Genomic DNA, 7,962 nt, shown 5'->3' on the forward strand with positions numbered 1-7,962 from the left:
TATTATGCTATTTTTTCTATTTCATATTTATGATAGATGGGCTGTTTACGAATTTCATTGAACTTATCGTCCCATTTGATAGAATGTAATATGATAGATTGGCTGTTTACGAATTTCATTGAACTTATCTGATAGAATGTAAATCTCTCTGCCTTTTTCCCATTTCTTTAAATATGTTCTTGAACCACTGCAACAGAAGTGTGAGTTTATCTTCTTGACATTGTTACAGAAGCATGATAGCTAATTGAGATATATTTATCCTATGTAAGTCTCTTTGCCTTTTTCCCATTTTTCCAAGTGTGTTCTTGAACCACTGCAACAAAAGTGTGAGTTTATCTTCTTGACATTGTTACAAAAGCATGATAGCTAATTGAGATATATTTATCCTAGGTAAGTCTCTTTGCCTTTTTCCCATTTCTCCAAGTGTGTTCTTGAACCACGTTGTTGTGTTACTTTTAATAAAAGATGAAGAACTAACTAATTGCTTCTTACTACTCGAAAACACACAATTATATCTCATTGAGAAGTTTTTCAACCACTTATAACAAAAGTTTGAGTTTATCTACGTGACACTTGTTTGTTACAAAAGCATAATAACTGATTGAGATATATTTATCTTGGTTAGAAAAGTATGATAACTAATTGAGATATGATTTTTAAGGATTTGTTGATGCTCCTTTTAACTCTTATACATATAATTCGTGTTCAATACTTATACATATACGTCGTGTTCAATTGAATAGAAATTTGTGCTTATGTAGTTCGTTAATTAAATTAATTAGTAGGTTGTACCCTCCCCAAAAGCGACTTGAGAGAAATATGTGACGTATGGAATCATTTTCATATGATATCCGTGACCCTCACCTTACAAATAATGGAAGGAGGCTTTTCACGCAAGTGCATAAAGTCTTTGAAAATAAGTTATTTGATCAACCATACGAGAAAATAAGTTATTTAATCAACCATACAAAGATGATAAGTTCACTTTTAATTCTTCCATTCCACCAAGTAAAATCATGATAAACTCTGATACTTCCAATAGTGCAGAATCTTATGCTGTCCAAAAGCACGACCACATCGTTTTCGATATATTTCTTTGGACGGTTTCACGAAATCCGATCCAGGTAGCGTGCTGTTTGCATTGACATTAAAACAGTACTTTGTGAGTGTCAGAAACTTCCTTCCAATTCCCCAAGAATAATGAATGTTACGCGTATAGATGGTTAATATTCATCGCTTTCTGTAAAACTGCGGGCCAATCCTCATGGTGCTGCTGCCGTAATGGAAATGGTAGTGGCCTCCACTGCATACGGATTCTGTCATTGACGTTTGCTGTGCCCACCGATCAGAGGACGGCAACCTTTCGGATACAGACAGCGCGTAGGGACAAATTTCCATAAAGTGTTTTGTGGATTGCTCAGGGAAAGGTTCCCAATCCTGTGAATAAGGTAAACTGTCGTCTAGAGATTCAGTGGGAAACTTTCGAGGTCCCTGCGGAGTACAAATACAATACTAGACCAAACCTTCGGGGAGATCAGTTGGTTCGACCTCGAAGTTCAATGGCGATGAAGATATGGATGTTCTCTGCCTTCATATTTTTATTGTGTTTTGTGGACACCGTTGTGTCGGGTTCTCTTGCAGTGAAATCTCGATGGATCGTTGACGAAGCTGCAGGCACCAGAGTAAAGCTCGCCTGCGTCAACTGGGTATCGCATTTGGAGCCCATGGTCACGGAGGGGCTGAACAGGCAGCCATTGAAATACATAACGAGCACCATTACTGCCCAGGGATTCAACTGCGTGCGCCTCACATGGGCTACCTTCATGGTCACTGACCTGGCGAATCAAAACCTGACGGTTCGAGCTTCCCTGAATTCGTTGAATCTGAGCGACGCAGTGATCACAATGTCTGTCAGCAACCCGGAGTTTCTCGACCTGACGCTCATGGACGCCTATAAGCGAGTGGTCGCGGGGCTGGGAGAGGCGGGGCTGATGGTCATACTCGATAACCACATCAGTAGACCTCGCTGGTGCTGCGGCTACGACGATGGGAATGGATTCTTCGGAGACGCGGATTTTGATCCAGCGGTGTGGATCCAGGGGCTGTCCGCCATGGCCACCGCTTTCAAGGGCACGGCAGCGGTCGTGGGGATGAGTTTGCGCAACGAACTGAGAGGCAAGAGATCGAATCCGGCGGACTGGTACAAATATATGCAGCAGGGGGCTCAAGCCGTCCATGATGCCAATCCCGACGTGCTGGTTATCATGTCGGGGCTCAATTACGACGCCGATCTTAAGTTCTTGGCGTCGAAGCCGGTGAGTCTGGCGTTTACAAACAAAATCGTGTATGAGATGCATTGGTATTCATTCACAGACGGGAATGCCTGGGTGCAAAAGCCGGCCGACACGCTCTGCAAAACTGTGACGGCCCGGGTAAATGACCATACTGCGTTTGTTACGAAAACATTATCTCCTCCGGCGCCGCTGTTCATCAGCGAGTTTGGAATTGATGAGCGAGGAACGAATGTGGGCGATAACAAATTCATTGACTGCTTCCTTGCCTTTCTTACTGCCGGGGATTACGACTGGGCGCTCTGGACTCTACAGGGGAGCTACTATATTCGTAATGGGCAGCCTGGCTTCGAAGAGACTTACGGGATTTTTAATGGCCGCTGGGACGGTCTCAGGGATCCCACATTTGTTTCCAAGCTGCAATCCTTGCAGAAACCATCGCAAGGTTGATTTATTAGCTTTCTTTTAATATATATGCATAACTGTGTTTCTTAATTTTGTATCTGGTTTTACTTTGTTTTTCACTTTTGAATGTTCAATTCCTCTCTCGTGGGAAAAGTTAACTGTAAATTTCAATCAGTTGAAAACTTCAACTGCAAATTTCGGTCTTTGTATTTCCGAAACTCAGATTTCGAGAATTTTGTATTTAATTTAAAGTTATATTTATCTAATTTGAAAATTTTGAAATGATTCCAGTATTAAAATATAAAAATATTAATAACTATAATTGTAAAATCTTTATCATATCTGAATTTGTTGCGGTGATGAGGGGTGTATGGTGGATAATATGAGATATCTCTATCTCATAAACTTAAATGAAAGTCTAGATTTCGGTGGGTGGAAGAAAGAATTAAATATTAAAAAAAAGTTAGTGGTTATAAGGAAAAGGTTTTGATAATATTTTTAAAATTATTAATAGTGGTAAAAGAAAGGAAATATAGTATTATTAGTTATGGTTTAGTAAATTGTAATTTTTTATTATTTAATTTGTATTTTAGAATATATATAAATGGATTTAATTTTTGATTTTTTTTAATTATATATCATTTCAATATATTTTTAAAATTAATGTTAATTTCAATTATTTTCTAATATTTGTAATAATATTTTAAACGAAATTAATTGAAAAGTAAAATTCAAAAAATAAAATATTTAAACAAATTCTTATAATATAATGAATTAAAAAATGTTTGTTTGTTTGTTTTTTTGGTTAAATTATTTTCACATAATTTATATTTAGTTTTTATCAATTATTTTAATAATGATGATGATTAACGTCTACTAAGACCAATGTGGTCTATCATTATCATTAGACTTTAAGAAAGAGAATCTAATTATAATTTTTTAGAATCTTATTTCTTTATTCAAAAAGAAGGGAAAAATGAGAATCTAAATATAATTTTTTAGAATCTTATTTCTTTACTCAATAAGAAGGGATCTTATTTCTTTACTCAATAAGAAGGGAAAGAAGGGAACCAAGGTCACTATAATTGGGCTCACTTAGTAAGTCAAGAAGATTGAAAGTGTGACATATGTTAAAGAAACTAGAGTAGATGTGAATAAGGATCTCACTCTAAAAAAATGCTTTTCATCTTCCACTTTCTTAATATCCAAAACTGACAATATATTAAATGATAATTATTATAAATCTTTTTTATATTTAACTTCATTAATATATTGAATTTATTCAATAACAAGTATTATAAATTACTTTTATATTTAATTTCAAATTAAATTAAATCATGTTAAATATTAAATAATAACTATTATGACCCCGAATTGATATGTGGTGGGGTTGGTGAGATGAGGAATCTTTATTCCATCCCAAAAGAAAATCTTATAAATCATTTTGACAATTATATATATATATATGAAATTTGTGCTTAATATTTTTTTTTTAAATAAGATTGCATTCTTTTGTTATTTAAAATGTATGGTCTTTTTAAGTCATTTTTTTTTTAAATATTGAAATATTTATATTCGGCTCAAGTTTATGATTATAAAATTTTAAATAATTAAAATATGCTTGAAAAACAAAAATTATTAATATCAGGAAAAATTCAAATCCAAAATTCAAATTAAGATGAATATGATATAAACTAAATAATTATAATATTTTTAAGATGAGAGAGTAGTAAATATTGTACATCGGAACCTATGTTTCTAAAACTCTATCAATTAAATAATATTACACAAATACATGTAAGCTATGTAAAAAAAGAGGGAAACTATAATCCAACAAATCTTTCATACCATTTAGATTTAATCAACTCCTAATTAATAAAAATAAACTTGTCAAACCAATAATCACACTTGAAACAAATAAGACTTACATGTAATGAATTTAAATTTTATAATTTTAAAATTAATCTAGATATAATAAACACATATTGATGATGTATATTGATTTGAAAATTTTATTTTTAAATTAAAATATTATATTAAATAATTTTATTTAAATTAATATTTCTTTCTTTTGGGAAATTTAATATTATTTTATTTTATTTAATTAATATATAAAAATAAATATCACTCACTATCTTCAATCTCACAAAATGTCTGCCAAAATTATAGAGATAGTGATTGTCCCACATCTTACAATGCCCCATATATGATGCACCATCCACTCTTTGGAGATTAGTTATTGGCCAAAAGACTGTGAAATTAATTTCACAAGTAACTATGAGTATCTATTTATTTATTTTTTCAAAAGAAAAAAGCAGGATGTAATTATATTAAGATGATATAATTGTTCAGATACAGTTGTCTCCGTGGAGACATAATACTGAAGGCTGATCCCTTATAACAGAAAACCAGCTGCTGTTTCAACATCAGTCGAATGAGAGATGTATTTGCCGAATTGAAAACATATTAGGAGTAACACATATGAGCCGTAAGAGAGGCAAAAAGAGACAGCCTGATAAAAAGGAGGAGCTACGCCGAGGAGGGCATAAATCCTAAAATGGAAACCAAGATTGATTGCAGAGGCGTGATGGAGTTCTGGAAAATACGGTGATTCCGCCAAGTCCAGATGTGCCAGCATGTTAAAATGAAGAGTGCGCGCCAGGAGGGCCGTTGAGTGCTCCACCAAAGGAAGGCGTCCAGAACAGAAGGAAAGGAGCGATGCGTAAAACCATGAGAGAGAGAGAGCTCATACCAAATTGATGAGGAGACTGTACAGTCAAAAAACATATGGAAGTTTGATTCAGGATGAGCTGAGCAAAGAGAACACCTGCTCGGACCATGCCAACCTTTTCTCTGGAGAACCTCCCAGGTGAGGTTCTTGTTGGAGAAAAGGAGCCAAGAGAAGAGGATCGCCTTGAGGGGGCAGGGGGCTTTCCATAGCTTGATAGGAAAGATGGGGAGAGGAGGCGGGAGGGTAGAAGAAATGAGGGAGTAGATATTTTTGACAGTGAGAGGAATGGAGGGTTTCGGAAAGGACCAGACCAGCTCGTCAATGGTGCCCGAATGAGTGAAAGCTATGCGAGAGAAGCTGTTTATAGCAGATTGCCATAGGGGGTGGAGGGGAGGGGGAATGGCGAGTTGGTGATGATTTTTCCAGATGGGCTGGTTGGAGTGCCATGAATCTATAAGCCTGCTCCATGTAAAAAGGCCAATGGAATGAAAGAAGGCAAGGAGAGCAGGGGGAATAAAGGACTCAAGGCTGTGTTGAGTGGGGTCAAAACAGATGAGTACCTTCGTACCAGTGGCAATGGACCATCTAAGATTCTGCAGAAAAAAAGATTGAATCTTCCTGAAATTCAACCAAATGGTGGAGCCATTTTTGATACCAATGGAGGAGCGCCTGTGCCAAAAAGAGATATTTCGCCCCTTTAGATATTTTTGTCTGATGAAGGAGCTCCAAGGATTGCTGCCATATATGCCTCGGTGTAGGGATTTGCAAAGAAGCGCCCTTCCAAAGGACCTTAAGTGCAGGAGGCCCCAACCGCCAGTTTTCCTTGGCCTGGTGATGGAGTCCATATTGACCAGGTGAAGCTTGGAATGAGATGAGCGACCTCCCCACAAATAATTTGCAGCAAGAGTCTTCATTCTATTTGTGACTGTTGCAGGCAGAATGAATAGATGACTCCAAAAGACGGCAAGTTGATTGAGCACAGATTGCACCAATATGAATCTGCCAGCGAGAGAGAGGAAGCGGTGTTCCCATTTTGAAATTTTGCAGTAGAAACGGTCAACAATCCATATCCAGTCACAGATGCGGTAACCTTTGGGTTTTAACCGGAATCCAAGATAAGAAAATCCTTCCTTAAGCAGCGCTAGGTTGATGCCGAAACTGTCAGCAATCCATTGAGCGATATGAAGGTTGGTGTCATTATGATATAGGACGGTCTTTGTTTTATTGATAGCCAGGCCCGTGGCCAAGTGAAACTTCTGAAGAATATCAAAGAGGCACACCCACGTGGATTTGCAGAGAATGGCAAAGATCAGAATATCATCGACGAATAAATTATGCGAGAGAAAGATATCCTTGCACATCCTGATAGGTTTGCATCTACCGTCGGAGACCGCTGAGTTAATGCGTGAGCTAAGACAGTTCATAACCAGTATGAAAAGAAGGGGGGAGAGGGGGCATCCCTGGCGGAGCCCCCTCTCAGCTTTGAAGAATGGCGTGGGCTCTCCATTGATGATGACCGAGAAATTGACGCTCTCAACGCAAGCCATAATCCAGCTGATTCCCTGTGCATGTAAACCGATCCTTGCTAGTAGGACCCTGAGAAAGCCCCAGTCCACACAGTCGAAGGCCTTTTGAAGGTCAATCTTGAGCGCGGCAGCATTTGTATTTTTGGAGTAAATGGAATAGAGGCATTCTTGTGCCATGGCCACAGCATCAAGAATGAGCCTGCCTTTTAGAAAGGCATGTTGATCAGAGGTGATGTATGAATTTAGTACTTTCTTCATGCGCTCTGCAACGATCTTGGAAGTGATCTTGTAGAGGGTGCTACATAATGCAATGGGTCTGAAGTCCCCAAAAGAAGTCGATTTGGCCTTCTTCGGAATAAGAGCGATGAAGGTAGCGGAGAGGGCTCCGTTGATGTGTCCCGAGGTGCGGGATGCTTCCACCATGCCTAGCAAACCAGATTTGAAGAGGTCATAGAAGTGTGTAAAAAACTCGATGGGCCAGCCATCGGGCCCAGGGCTTTTGTCCCTCTTAAAGCTTTTAATGGTGTCAAATAGTTCACTATCCGTGACTGGCCTGAAGAATTCGTCATTCTTATTTCCGTCGAACATGGCCGGCAAGTCCTCAACAGCCCACATCATATTGGAGGCGTCCCGTCCCTGTCTTTTATATTGCTCTTTGAAGAACCTGTATGCCTCTGCCGAGATGTCCTGTTGGGAAAACAAATAACCCCCGTTTCCATCATCTATCTGCCAGATTGAGTTCTGTTGTCGACGCCCGTTTGCCACATTATGAAAGTACCTCGTGTTATGATCGCCCTCCTTCAGCCAGGTTGCACGACTTTTAAGCCGCCAATGGACTTCCTCTTTTTGCAACAGTTCTTGTCTTTTTTTCTCAAGAGACCAGAGGAGGATCTTTTTATCCATGTTAAGGCCGCTGTAAGGGAGCGAGGAGGAGAGAATGCCTATCTCCTTGTTAATAGAGCATAGCTCCCGTTTATCTAGCTTTCTTTTATTGTTCTGCCAGTCTTTG

At 38.2% G+C, this 7,962-nt stretch overlaps 1 pseudogene; it reads left to right on the forward strand.

Annotated features, from left to right (window-relative positions):
• The first annotated feature begins 1,195 nt into the window (after positions 1 to 1,195).
• On the forward strand, positions 1,196 to 2,981 carry LOC149142865 (glycosyl hydrolase 5 family protein pseudogene; annotated as a pseudogene).
• The last annotated feature ends 4,981 nt before the right edge of the window (positions 2,982 to 7,962 follow it).

The sequence above is a fragment of the Pinus tabuliformis genome, chromosome X (assembly GCF_031772625.1).
Source record: "Pinus tabuliformis cultivar Carrire ecotype Pingquan chromosome X, CPIR1, whole genome shotgun sequence".
Taxonomy (NCBI): Eukaryota; Viridiplantae; Streptophyta; class Pinopsida; order Pinales; family Pinaceae; genus Pinus; species Pinus tabuliformis.